At 40.7% G+C, this 15,422-nt stretch overlaps 1 pseudogene; it reads right to left on the bottom strand.

Annotated features, from left to right (window-relative positions):
* The window catches only part of LOC116353981 (partitioning defective 3 homolog B-like), a 133,622-nt pseudogene extending 118,542 nt beyond the window's left edge, over positions 1 to 15,080 (bottom strand).
* Between the last annotated feature and the right edge of the window lie 342 nt (positions 15,081 to 15,422).

Below are 15,422 nucleotides of genomic sequence, written 5' to 3'. Positions count from 1 at the left end.
GCCAGGTCTCTACAAATTCAGCTTGCAGAGTGAAGTCTCTGGGCGGCTACTGGGCAGGTGTCAAAGGTATGGTGGACTAAAAACTCTCGCGCAATGGAACTCTCTCTAGCACACACACACGGCTAAGGCAGTTTAATCTTCTCACAGCAGGAGAACAAAGAACGGAGGCATTTGTAATCCCTCTCAATGTTGTCAGTCGAGAGAGAGAGAGAGAGAGAGAGAGAGAGAGAGAGAGAGAGAGAGAGAGAGAGAGAGAGAGAGAGAGAGAGAGAGAGAGAGAGAGAGAGAGAGAGAGAGAGAGAGAGAGAGAGAGAGAGAGAGAGAGAGAGAGAGAGAGAGAGAGAGAGAGAGAGAGATGCACACACATAAGAGACAAGTAGTTACAGATATGCAAACACAAACATGCTTATGAAATAAGAGAACAGCACACATACAAACCTTGTAAACATAACAACCCATGCAAACATGTGAATATGTAGTTGTGTGTTCACACACACACACACACACACCCCCTACCTGAGTGTGACCCGGCTCATCTTGGCTGTGGTGGGGATGTCAAGCCTCAGTCGGTCTTCGGGTTCTCCTCTGTGGGTCAGTGGATGGCTGTCATCCTGTGTACACACACACAGTTAGCCAAGTCTACTGTTGGTATCTCAGTCCCTCGCTCTCCACTAGTCCACTAACAGGGACACCAACCAACCAAACAACATCTTCAGTTGATATCTATCACCGAGTCCAAGACCTTTAGACATGACAATGGCCAGATGGACCTGGGTTCCACCCTCATCCGTAAGTGTCCCTCTCTCCTCCGTCAACTCGATCTGTTCTTCTTTGTTTTGCTCTCCTTCCAAATCGCTCAGGAGAGAGAGGCTCATTTGAAGTCATGAATGCTAGCACCACAACAGCAGCCCCGGAGTGAAATGTAAAGGAAAAGAGGAAAAAATATATAAAATAAATTAAAACTGCGGAATCAGAGTGTTGACGGACAAGAAAAATAAAATGGGGGGGGGGGGGGGGGGGGGGATGTCGACCTTCTGCCTAGTCACTTTCATTGTGTCACCAACCTCCTCCATTGTCTCAACCCCCTCGTAATGACACATACAGGGGGGCCTCCCACTTACCCCTCCCCGATCCCTACGCCCTTGGCCAGCCAGGACCCTCGGTCCAACCCCTGCGTCTCCTCTCCTAAACACACATCTCAACACACAATGATCCGTGCACCAATTATTAGGCCCGCTAAGCTGTTATCCACAATGGGCCACATGTTACCATATCTCCATTGTTATTGTGTATCGCCCCTCGATTCCTCCATCTCCCCCATTAAGAGTTCTGCTATATTCACACGGCCCAGGGGGAAAATGGACAGAGAAACAGAGAAAGAAGGGGAGAGGGCGAGTGAGAGGAGGGGGGAGAGGACAAAAGGCTAAAATGGGGTTTAAAATGGGGTAAATTTAAATGTTTCTTACAGAAGAAATATGCATAAGCATGGTAGCAATTGAAAGGGGACGTGTTGGAGATAATGGGAAAATTATTAGACCAAAGTTGAGGACACAACAGTTCACCTGACAAGACTGAATCCAAACACTGTTGATTTTATGTGAATTTTACATTCTGTACTTTTTGCCACATTTGTTGATAACTAAATGTGAAAATACTCTGGATACATTCAGAAACATGATAAGAATATTCTTGTTAAATGTGGGGGTAGGTGCAACATAAGACAAAACATTTTGAAGGGTTTGAGTGAGAAGAATGGTGTCTCCAAGTGGCCACACACACACACACACACACACCTCTCTAAAGTGTGCACAGTTAATAAGTTATTTCAACGCACTTTTATGACTCAAAGAACAGTCAACAATACGTAAAATTTAAATTAAAAAAATTCAGTTACTCTTCTAGCTGTGCCGTTGAGGAACTAGAGCAAGCACACTTGTAGTTGTTTTGTTTGGAACAGAAACCCACCATCCACACCATCATACAATTACTATTGTTGTTAGCACAATCCAAAAACCACCCATTTTAAATAGCAATCTGCGTCAGGTGGGCATCATTTGAAAGCTTGTTCAATTGACTAGCTAAATTAGAAAATACTATCGTACAGGGTTAGGTTTTCACAAGGCAATTCAGAGAAACAGATCGTTATTTGAGTGCATTCAGGTGAGTGTTCCACAGCTAATTTTCTTAACAATAGACTTAACATAGGCTCATTCTGTTCAGAACAACCCAGGGTATGACGGCATGTCATCTTTTAACTGTGCATCAAACATTGTGATCATAAACGTTGACACACGAGTTTTATGATATGGAAATGTGAAGTGCACGTTTGGACTCATGGGAGTCCTCGTCAATGACAGCATTATCCTCACTCAGACGACAAAAAAAGTTGAAAAAGTGGCCCAATTACCGGGAGGGATGGGGTTCTTGTTGCGGTGCTCAAACTGCCTTATTAATTATCTCCCATGATTAGTATCCAATACGTTGTAATAAAAACGCACTGACGCTTGGATTTCTTAAAGTAAATAATAGTATGCCGCTGGGTTTTTTCTTCTTGTGACTGTTTTTTCCTCAGGAGAAATGAAGTATTCTGTGGCCAAATACATGCCGGGGCCAGCGAGAACGTACATGACAAATGAGGTGTGTGTGTGTGTGGTTGTTGTCATACGCATGAGAAATGAGGTGTGAGTGTGTTCTCTGGGAACGCTTCTGTGATCTGCTAAACGTCAGATGTGGTGAGAAATGGTGTGTGTGTCTGTGTCGGGGAGTACTTTCCTGTGACCCTTGACCCCTGTCATATCCATCACAGAATTGCCCCTTACTCACAGCTGAAGCATTACCCCTCTAGGGAAGGGGTCAGGACACACACACACACACACACAACCGTACTACTGACGTGAGCTCCTCTGTACAGTTCTCACTCAACATTACAGGGTATGAGCAGTAAAACCACACCAAAACTGCTGCCCTTTAAAACTTTCCCTACACTCACGCCCTTCGCTCCTTTTTTTTTTACATGCAGGGTGATAAATGTTAGTTTCAGTGTTTGGAGGTGAAATTACGTCCCAATACAGTGCCAATAGAAAGTCTACATCCCCTTGAACTTTTTTCACATGTTGCCATCTTAAAATGTAATCCAAAAGGGGATACAATTACAATTTTTTCCCCCCTACAGATCTACACAACCTACTCCACATTTTCAAAGTGAAAGAAAGTTGTAGAAAATGTTCCAAATTCAGAGAAAATCTAAAGTGAAATACCAGAATTGGATAAGTCTCCACCCCCCCTGAGTTAATACTTGGTGGAAGCACCTTGGCAGCCATTACAGCTGTGAATCTTTTGACATGACAACTCTTATGGCAGCATATATTCATATACATACATACACATATATATGTTCCTTACATCGCGCACTACTTTTGACAAGGTCCCCCATAGGGCTCTGGTCAAAAGTAGTGCACCATAGGAAATACAGTGCCATATGGACTGCAGCCTCAATCTTGTTTAAGGGCGTGACAGTAAGGGAGCTAGGGTTGCCACCACATACAAGCTATTCCAACTGGTAAGGTCAACAGCCGTGGTGTAACCTATGGGCGATAAGGATATCACTTGATATCTACATACTGTACCACATTGATGTGAATCACACTGCTGCCCTCTATTAGCTATTTGCGCTTTACGGATTGTGGTTGTTGTGGATGGCTGTTCAAATGTGTTTGCGTATTTTAACACAATAATGGTTGAATTTAAAAGTTTAAGCAGCCAAACAATCATTGTTTTTGCGACCAGGGGACAGTCAGTGAAAAAAAAGCGCTTTCGCAACAGCTGCATAGTGCGGATCCCAGCTAATGGAATAAATGTGAATAGATCCTCCCTTCTAAACTCCTCTGTGGTATTGGGCTCCATACTGTCAAAAACAAGTTAATTTAAGAATTTTATCCCCATCTGTGGGGATTTTATTGCTCAATCTAATAAGTGCTGATAAAAAAAATCTCTAAAAAGGCCAAATGGACACACAGTCAAACATGCACACTTTTAAAAAAGACTTAGATAGCTGCAAATGATCGCGATTGCAAAGTGTCACCAACAAAAACAAACAACAGGCCTATAGCAAATGCAGCATATAGCATTCATTATTCACATGCAAATAGCATTTTTCGGTAGTGCTCAAACCATCCATTTATTTTTCAACTTGAAGCAATGAGCCCAATCAGTCCTCCATGTAAACAATAGAGTGGCCTAATACAGCACAGTGTTACAGCCCAAATTCAAAATGGATTACATATTTTTCTCTCACACATCTACACACAATACCCCATAATGACAAAGTGAAAGTGTTTTTAGAAATATTAGCAATCTACTGAAAATGAAATACAGGAAAGTAATTTTACATAAGTATTCACACCCCTGAGCCAATACATGTCAGATTCACCTTCGGAGCTGTGTGTCTTTCTGGGTAAGTGCTTTGCACACCTGGATTGTACAATATTAGCATTCTTTTAAAAATTCTTCTAGCTCTGTCAAGTTGGTTGTTGATCATTGCTAGACAACCATTTAAGCCTTGCCATAGATTTTCAAGCCAATTTAAATCAAAACTGTAACTAGGCCACTTAGGAACATTTAATGTATTCTTGGTAAGCAACTTAAGTGTATATTTGACCATGTGTTTTAGGTTTTCCTGCTGAAAGGTGATTTGGTCTCCTAGTGTCTGTTGGAGAGCATACAATCAGTTTTTCCTGTGCTTAGCTCTATTCCCTAGATTTTTATCCCCCCAAAAACTCCCTAGTCTTTGCTGACAACAAGCATACCCATAACATGATGCAGCCATTCATTTATTTGCCACATTTTACTTTAGTGCCGTATTGCAAACAGGATGCATATTTTGGAATGTGTGTATTTTGTACAGGCTTCCATCTTGTCACTCTGTCATTTAGGTTAGTATTGTGGAGTAACTCCTATCACAGCCATTAAACTCTGTTTTAAGTTGTTTTAAGTTTAAGGTGTGCGTAATGGTGAAATCACTCAGTGGTTTCCTTCCTCTCCGTCAACTGAGTCAGGAAGGTCGCCTGTATCTTGGGTGTATTGATACACCATGCAAAGTTAAATGTATTACTTCACCATGCTCAAAGGGATATTGAATGTCTACTTTTTATTAATTTATACCCAACCAATAGGAAGGTGCCCTTCTTTGTGAGGCATTGGAAAACCGCCCTGGTCTTGTGGTTGAATCTGTGCTTAAAATTCACCGCTCAACTGAGGAACCTTACAGATAATTGTATGTGTGGGGTACAGAGATAAGATAGTCATAGAAAAATCATGTTAAACACCATTCTTGCACAGTTCATGCAACTCACTGTGACTTGTTAAGCAAATCTTTAGTCCTGAATTTATTTAGGCTTGCCATAACAAAGGGGTTGAATACTTATTTTTTATTCATCAGTAAACATTTGTCAAACATAATACCATGTTTACATTATGGGATACTGTGTGTAGACAAGTGACTCAAAATCAAAATTTAATCCATTTTAAATTCAGGCTGTAACAACAATTGGAAAAAATCAAGGGGTGTGAATACTTTCTCAGGGTGTGGGGGGGGGGGGGGGGGGGGTCTCTCTCTCCCATCCATCAGAAAGAGAGAGTAACTCAGATTACGCAACAGTCCATCCCATCGTGCGGAAGCCAGCAGAAGGACAGACAAATAAAATGTGATTTTACTCTTGAGAGGGTGGTGGCGGCGTCCCTTTTTCTCTCTCAATCCATGATTGTGTCCCAACTATCTCTTCTTCATCCCAAAGTGTTACCTTGTTCACATTCCTTCAATGATTTGAAAAGGAAATGACTGGTATAAGAAAGCCCATGCCGCCTCCACCAGCCCAATGCTTTTAGAATTATTGGTACGTAACGTATAAGTTTATAGGACAGGGGCCAGTTACACACATACCTTAATATCCACCAATGTAAAATGTGAAGACAAAAATATTGGGGAGCACTGCCTCAGAGGAAAAAGGGCATAAATACATTTTTAAAAATCACACAAGCCACGCTCCACGATCAGACAGAAACATACTCAGGGATGCAAACTGCTGAGGGCCCAAAAAGGTGACACTTTTTAAAACTTTTTTTTTTTTAACACTGAAACATGCAAAAAAAAATCCCTGCTAGGGGGAAATTCAGGTTTTAACTAATTAAAGAACAATTAAAATGATCTACATGATCAGTCTCTGTGTGTAAAATAAAAAGTGGTTAATGTGAACCTAGCACAGCTAAAAACTAAGGAAAGCAATCTAATGATATTTGTTGCCTAGACCCTACTGCAAATGACACTCAAGTCTTGAAAAAAAACAATACACTAATATTGCAGTTAGCCATGACAGCCTTTATAATAGAATGCTTGTGACCACAGACATCTTAACCCTAGGATTAAAATGACCCAGCCTAATGTTTTCTAATATTCCAGGAATTCCTGGAATAATGAAATGTCTTTAATGTTCTAACATCCTGTTTTTTAAAATGTCTTATTATTTTAAGTAAAAGTAGTTTGAGCATCACTACCTCAAGTTTTCATTTGTGGGTCAAATAAGACCCGTATGGATTTCCTATGGAAATACAATAATAAAATTGAAGTAATTCATAAAATATTTATTACATATCTTGTTTTTAATGTTCTTAATCACCATTTTCATTTGTCCTTTTCAACTCATTGAGTAAAAGGAGTTTCATTAGAATGTTGCCAGATATACGACCAAAATGGTTTCACAGATGCTGGATGAGGATGCTGGATTGGTGCCTCTGACTCAGAATCTGAGGTATCCAATTCAGATGACACAGACTATGTGTAGTTGTGAATGCAACTGGTAGTCCAGCTGTCATAGATGATTCTACAGATGGGGAGGATTCTTCCTCTGAAGAGAGTGAAAACCAGTCAAACAGACTGAGTAAAAAGGGGTCTTACTGGAGTGAACACCCCCCCCACCCACTAAAGGCTGAACCAAAAGCCATAACATCCTGAGGAGCTGCCCAGCACCTGTGCTGGGGTCAACCGATGTGTCACCAAAAGTTAGTGACATCATCATTGAGGAGGTCCTAAAGTGTACAAATTTAGAAGGACGGAGAATAGCAACAGCAAAGGGGACAGAGGTGTAGAGAGGTCAACAAAGAGGTACTAAAGGCCTTTATCGGCATGGAGAAAAGGTGGGATGTCTCCAAACGGGAGCTATTTTTGGATCCACTGCAGAATCCAATGTAAGAGGAAGATATGAGGATATCCGTCGCTACCGGAGGCTTGATGACAAGAGGACCAGAGTGTTCAGAGAGGCAATGGACCACCTGTCAGCATTCCGGTGTGTGTGGGACCTTTTCCGAGCAAACTCGGGAAAAGGTCACAGTGGATAAGAAACTTTCTTCCAGACGTGACGCTTGGCATTCCATCCAAAGAGTTCAATCTTGGTTTCATCAGACCAGAGAATCTTGTTTCTCATGGTCAGAATCTTTTAGGTGCCTTTTTGGCAAACTCCAAGTGGGCTGTCATGTGCCTTTTACTGAGAAGTGGCTTCCGTCTGGCCACTCTACCATAAAGGCCTGATTGTTGGATTGCTGCAGAGATGGTTGTCCTTCTGGAAGGTTCTCCCATCTCCACAGAAGAATGGCAATGGAAAGATGTGGGGTGATGAAAGAGTCATTCCACCACCACTCAGATCAGCCAGGGCCAGAAAAAGTGCTAGCTCTGCCCAAGCGCAAAGGAAAGAAAAGTCAGTTGCTAGTGTTCTCAGTGCAACCCACCCGTCTGCAAAGAGCACAGTCACATGCTTTGATTTGTAACAAATGCACAGACTAAGACAGCATAAGTAAGCATCACAAACACGCCCACTTTTCTGAATTCACAATTGTTCGTGTATTTTTGTCTTTTATATTGATGATGAACTTTGGATTTTAAAATACATGTTTTGAAATATTATAAAACATGCTTAAAAGGTGGTTTTATTTTTTGTTTTTCACACTAAAAAGGTTGAATGTGAACCTTGGATTGTAATAGTGATTGTAAGAAAAATATGTCAATATTTTCAACAGCTGTTATAATTTTCTTAATATGTTGTCATTGAAATGTCGTATAAAATTGTTGAAGAGCGACTAAAAACATATCAAACAATAAAATAATTATTGAAAGGTCCAAATCATCACTCAAAATAATTATGTTCAACAAAAAGGATAATATTTTAGACCCATATCAATAAAACACATCACATTATCGGGTCATTTTGACCCAGCATATACATTCTTGGTGTGCCATGTTTACTATGCATCCTAGGGTTAAAGTAGAAATAGAACGCCTGTTCCATTCTGTTTGCTCTATTATAGTGGCCACTATAGTAGACATCGATCAAGTGCACAAGGATACGTGTGCAAAAATAACCCCCCCACTCACACAAAAGTGTTACTGTCAAGTTCAACACAACAAAAGCAATATCTTTGGGCTACACTGCACATTATTACATTGTACACTTTCTGCCTGCAGACATCTGTTCTACGATGTGCCAGCAGAGCATGATACCGTGTTGGCATAATCTCTTTCAGGCAGAGAGTACACCTGGCATACCCCTTTTTATCCACTGTATTGAAAGAGGGGAAGTGTGTGGCATTTCTTTCACCTCTATTGGCATCCAGCATAATAAGCAAGGCCCAGCTCCAGCTACACTTGATCCCCGAATCCACTTGTTTAACAAGCCAGTTAACGCCTCATTTTTCATCTAATTCTCTCATTCTGAAAATTAACCACATACTGTAGAGGGGAAACATTAGGTCAAAGATTACTAGTTGAATCCAACAGACGAAGAACTTTATGTGACAGTAAAAAAAAGAGAGTATATATAGTGAACCGGTTTCACAAGCTTTCCACGCGTTAATTAACAATCATTTTACATTTAAAGATAGGCTCTCGTGGAATAACCGTTTATGTGCACCCCTCAGAATGGACGGACAAGCGCACAACTTCTCTGTTGCTGATGAAAATCGCCGAAATGTGGGAAAGAAACGTAAAACAAAACTAAAAGAATGGAAAGACAGGCAAAGGAAGACCTTTGGATGCAGGAAAACCCTATACAAATCTTAAGGGTCAGGAAAACCCTATACAAATAGTAAGGGTCAGGAAAACCCTATACAAATCATAAGGGTCAGGAAAACCCTATACAAATCATAAGGGTTAAGAAAAAAACTGGGAAAAGCTGTCCAAGAGGTATGTGGAAGAACCGTATATCAAACAATCAAGCTAGCTAGCTATAGAGTACAGTAACTAACATGTATGTTCTGGGTTGTCTAATTCGTAACTGTAGAGAAAACATAATAGCTAAAGTTCGTTGGCTACTAATTTATATATTATCGTTACAAATGTTATTGCTAGATGATAGAAGAAACATAGCCAGCTACTTTTTCTCCATCCACCGGATGATTCGACATGGCTACAGTAGCTAGCTAGTTATTTGTAACGCTACACTGTATCCTGCAGGGATTGCACACCGAGGGTCCATTGAGGTGGCAAGCTGCAGATTGAAGTGGTACGCAAGTTGATCATCTTCAGTGACAGATGCTGTGGGCAGAATAACAACTGGCGGATGCTCAATCTGATGTCGATGCTGGGTTACTTTACCCTACTTGAGCAGAAGTTCATGCTCTCTGGTCATTCTTTTCTTCCTTGTGATCGATCTTTTGCCACCGTCGAGAAGAGGCGCAAGGTGTCAGTCCTTCATACACCTGAGGATGTTTCAAAGATGACACTTGAAGCACAACCAGCAAAACCATTCGAGGTGATGAGGATGCAATGTGAAGACTTCAGGCACCTCCCAGATTCTGTCCTCAAGCGACCAGCTGGACTACAGATCACCTCAGTGAGGTGGTTAAAAGTCACAGGTATTGCACAGAGAATAGTTGACTAACATCCCATCAACATGCAACATGTTGTTCTAACAATAAAATATACTAATGCTTGACTGTGAAAGTTGTTTATTCATGTCAGGAACTTAAACTGTTTCTGTTCTAATTTCAGTTGAGGATCCTTGGAATCTGTATGCCGGACAGAGCCACAGTCTATTTGAGGGATGGAAATCGTGGCTGATCTCCAAACCAAAACAAGGAGCTACACCTCAACCTCCTATTTTGCAAGCCACTACCCTAGAACATATGAGAGTCCTCTGCCCATCAAAAAAACAAACAAGTACCAAGATCTGATGACCTGCTCAACTACTAGCCAGCTGCTGCAAGCTCTTTTTATGAATCACTGCAGAGTGAATAATTTGTTGTTAAACCAAGCTACATAATTAACAGTTTTTTTCTGTGACTTTATGATCCCCTGAACCTGTATAGTACGTTGAATCTGAATACATTTCAGAAGACATGCCACCCCTATTGTAGGAAATTAAATGTATAGTAGGTGTTTTCTATGTGAATCAATTTAGGTATGATTTGAACCAGCACAATATATTGAATTAATTGAAATTTAAGATGTTGTTCCTAGTGTAGAAAATGTTATGTACAACATGTTCTGTTGAGACTTATTTTGTGTGTGATCATTTGAACCTTTTTTAATCTGAATTGATTAAAAACAAATAAGTCATCACATACAGTATGTGAGTATTCATTTGATCTTGATTCCATTTTTTTTTTAAATACAATATACAGTATGTCTCTCTGTCACCACATTTAGCATTAACTCTAAGCAGTTAATACTTATTTACTGCTGTCACCTCAGTACAGAAGGACATGACTTGCCTTTAGCATGGGTTTAACGCAATTCAAAACTTAATTGCTGATCATAGTGTTAAACGCAAAGAGAATGGTTTTCTGAACGTTTTGTAATATTGACCTTAGAGACCTGCATAATGGACATGCATATTGGCACATCACATTGATCCATATTTGATATGTACAGTGCCTTGCGAAAGTATTCGGCCCCCTTGAACTTTGCGACCTTTTGCCACATTTCAGGCTTCAAACATAAAGATATAAAACTGTATTTTGTGTATTTTGCAAAATTATTCAGCCCCCTTAAGTTAATACTTTGTTGCGCCACCTTTTGCTGCGATTACAGCTGTAAGTCGCTTGGGGTATGTCTCTATCAGTTTTGCACATCAAGAGACTGAAATTTCTTCCCATTCCTCCTTGCAAAACAGCTCGAGCTCAGTGAGGTTGGATGGAGAGCATTTGTGAACAGCAGTTTTCAGTTCTTTCCACAGATTCTCAATTGGATCCAGGTCTGGACTTTGACTTGGCCATTCTAACACCTGGATATGTTTATTTTTGAACCATTCCATTGTAGATTTTGCTTTATGTTTTGGATCATTGTCTTGTTGGAAGACAAATCTCCGTCCCAGTCTCAGGTCTTTTGCAGACTCCATCAGGTTTTCCAGAATGGTCCTGTATTTGGCTCCATCCATCTTCCCATCAATTTTAACCATCTTCCCTGTTCCTGCTGAAGAAAAGCAGGCCCAAACCATGATGCTGCCACCACCATGTTTGACAGTGGGGATGGTGTGTTCAGGGTGATGAGCTGTGTTGCTTTTACGCCAAACATAACGTTTTGCATTGTTGCTAAAAAGTTCCATTTTGGTTTCATCTGACCAGAGCACCTTCTTCCACATGTTTGGTGTGTCTCCCAGGTGGCTTGTGGCAAACTTTAAACGACACTTTATGGATATCTTTAAGAAATGGCTTTCTTCTTGCCACTCTTCCATAAAGGCCAGATTTGTGCAATATACAACTGATTGTTTTCCTATGGACAGAGTCTCCCACCTCAGCTGTAGATCTCTGCAGTTCATCCAGAGTGATCATGGGCCTCTTGGCTGCATCTCTGATCAGTCTTCTCCTTGTATGAGCTGAAAGTTTAGAGGGACGGCCAGGTCTTGGTAGATTTGCAGTGGTCTGATACTCCTTCCATTTCAATATTATCGCTTGCACAGTGCTCCTTGGGATGTTTAAAGCTTGGGAAATCTTTTTGTATCCAAATCCGGCTTTAAACTTCTTCACAACAGTATCTCGGACCTGCCTGGTGTGTTCCTTGTTCTTCATGATGCTCTCTGCGCTTTTAACAGACCCCTGAGACTATCACAGTGCAGGTGCATTTATACGGAGACTTGATTACACACAGGTGGATTGTATTTATCATCATTAGTCATTTAGGTCAACATTGGATCATTCAGAGATCCTCACTGAACTTCTGGAGAGAGTTTTCTGCACTGAAAGTAAAGGGGCTGAATAAATTTGCACGCCCAATTTTTCAGTTTTTGATTTGTTAAAAAAGTTTGAAATATCCAATAAATGTCGTTCCACTTCATGATTGTGTCCCACTTGTTGTTGATTCTTCACAAAAAAAATACAGTTTTATATCTTTATGTTTGAAGCCTGAAATGTGGCAAAAGGTCGCAAAGTTCAAGGGGGCCGAATACTTTCGCAAGGCACTGTACAAGTTGTGCTTGTTTTGATTGAATAAATTGAATTGTATTCTATTTTTGTAGTTATTCTATGGTATGTTCACATCGAGGGCTTCGTTTTAAATGAGACTAAGATTTCATGACTCAACTTTTAAGAAAAGTCATCAGTTGATAGACCACCTTTAACTGAACCTCCATACAAATGAATTAATAACATATTGCATTTAAGCTATTTACATGAAGGGCATCTTGAAAGTACTTAAAACATCATATCAGGTGTTAAAAAAGGACATCTTACAAGAGTCATGCAAAATGTCACATATACTGTTCTTCCACAAACTGTAATCATCACTGGAGATATACTGTTCTTCCACATTTAAAAAATTAAAACATTAATAAAAAAAAGTATTTTTTGCTTGGTGGTGAGGTCTGCTAGGTAAAGTCCCCCCTTATCTCAGCTCGCTGGTCACCATAGCATCTCCCACCTGTAGCACACGCTCCAGCAGGTATATCTCTCTAGTCACCCCCAAAACCAATTCTTTCTTTGGCCGCCTCTCCTTCCAGTTCTCTGCTGCCAATGACTGGAACGAACTACAAAAATCTCTGAAACTGGAAACACTTATCTCCCTCACTAGCTTTAAGCACCAACTGTCAGAGCAGCTCACAGATTACTGCACCTGTACATAGCCCACCTATAATTTAGCCCAAATAACTACCTCTTTCCCAACTGTATTTAATTTTAATGTATTTATTTATTTTGCTCCTTTGCACCCCATTATTTTTTTTATTTCTACTTTGCACATTCTTCCATTGCAAAACTACCATTCCAGTATTTTACTTGCTATATTGTATTTACTTTGCCATCTTGGCCTTTTTTGCCTTTACCTCCCTTCTCACCTCATTTGCTCACATTGTATATAGACTTGTTTATACTGCATTATTGACTGTATGTTTGTTTTTACTCCATGTGTAACTCTGTGTCGTTTTATCTGTCGAACTGCTTTGCTTTATCTTGGCCAGGTCGCAATTGTAAATGAGAACTTGTTCTCAACTTGCCTACCTGGTTAAATAAAGGTAAAAAAATAAATAAAATGAGCTAGAGGGCGCAAGGAGGAGGGAGAAAGGGGGTGCTAGAGAAGGAGAGACAAAAAGAAGGGGGGAGACATGGAGGAGTTACAGGTGGCAATAGCCTGCAGACTAGGAGAAGGGAATCGGAATACAATCGGTGATACAGGGAGCGGAAGAGAGGGAGACAGGGGTAAAGACAATGGAGAGACATAAAGATTGTCAAGCGAGACAGATCATATTTCCATGACCCGGTCACGGACTGTTTGGGAGGCTGAGGGAACATTGTGTGTGTATATACGCCCTCGGCTCTGTGTGGACCCACTTACAAGGAGTGACTGTAGGAGCCTGCTTTCTGAAGAGTGTACAGGTGTGTGAGGCAAGGATGGAGGTATAGGAGTATAAGGGTATAGGAGTACAACTGCATGTCCTCCAACGCAGTGACAGGGCAACAGGGACTCCCAAGTTGTCAGATGGTGGAAACATAGTCAAGTCTCAAAAACAGAGAAGAAATAAAGTAACCTCTAGACCAGGGGTATTCAAATCCTACCCTGGAGGTCAGGGCCAAAGACTAACTTTTCTGTATACCAGCCACTGTGGCAGGTAAATAAAGAAATCTACCAGCCACTCAGATTTTTTTACCAGACAAAATGTTATTTTTTTCAGTATAATTGCACCAAAAAACACATGAGAATGCTTAGTAACGTTTTAAAACAAGAAATGTATTTCTAGTAACAATGTGGTATACTGCTCAATTTAATTTAATATTCTTTTAACCAAAATATCACAGAGGCAAAAATGTTGCCCCTTTAAGGTTACTTTGGTAAGAGGGCCACTCAAGTCATCACTTGTTCGTGCGAGAATTTCACTAGTAGAGGCTGACAATGTCTCTTTTTGCTAACAGTGGAAGCAAAATCAAAACATTGAAAGGCAAACTTTTGAACAAAACAATGTAAATTGAAAAGAAATGTGAGGACAATGTCTCACTTTAGTAGACTTGAGTAAATTAGACCAACTTTTATGCCTGTGCGCATTGTTTCTAAAAACTACTTTTTCAGTACTTCACTGTCTGTGCTCACAGACCCCAGACAGATAGATAGTATTGCTGCATGAGGTGGGATAGCTATAACGGTAGGAGTCCGATTTCTTTGTGCACTTAATATCAAACAAAACGGCAGAAATTAATTTGTAAATGTAATTTTAGGCCCTGCTGGAGGTCCAAAGTACTGCTTTTTTCTATTGTTCTTGATAATTAAATTGCCCCCACCTGGTCTCCCAGGTCTAAATCAGTCCCTGATTAGCGTGGAAGGATACATTTAAAACTGATTTGAGGTACAGATTTATATTTGAGGACTCTAGACTCCAACCACATCTCTGGGGGAAAAACGAGACTCATGGACTTTTTTTTGTTCTCGTCTTTGTATTACATTTTCTAGGCTTGCTGTATATTACTCAGCTGAGCACAGTTTGTACTTTAAGACAGTCTTTCTCACCATTTCAGCTGGTCTGGCATTGAGGTCATCAGGGGGAGGTGTCACAATTTCCAGTGGTGGGGCCAGGGCAGACTCACTGCTGCTCCTTACCAGTAGAGGGATGTCTGGGAAATACCAACACACACAGAAAGAGCGAGGGAGGAGGTCAATGTTGTCCATCAATGCAAATGTGAGCCTCATGCAGTAGTACACTGATTGTGTTTGTGTAAACTGATGCACGCTTGGTATTAAGTTAGGCACTGTTTTCCAACAACACAAATCCACTGTAAATCTGCCCAAGATTTTGAATTGTCAAGATATGATTTCAGTGCCTTTTTGACAGGAGGATTAAATAAGCATCAGAGGGACAGGGGGAGGGAGAGAAAGAGCGAGTGAGCCGGGACACACACATACTTTGCGCCCCCCCACCCCTCCTTAAAAATGGGAAGTCAATCTGATCAGCAGCTGCTGC

Source organism: Oncorhynchus kisutch, linkage group LG16 (genome assembly GCF_002021735.2).
Source record: "Oncorhynchus kisutch isolate 150728-3 linkage group LG16, Okis_V2, whole genome shotgun sequence".
Taxonomy (NCBI): Eukaryota; Metazoa; Chordata; class Actinopteri; order Salmoniformes; family Salmonidae; genus Oncorhynchus; species Oncorhynchus kisutch.
The sequence above is the reverse complement of the archived record's forward strand: the minus strand, read 5'-3'. Positions and strand labels throughout refer to the sequence as shown.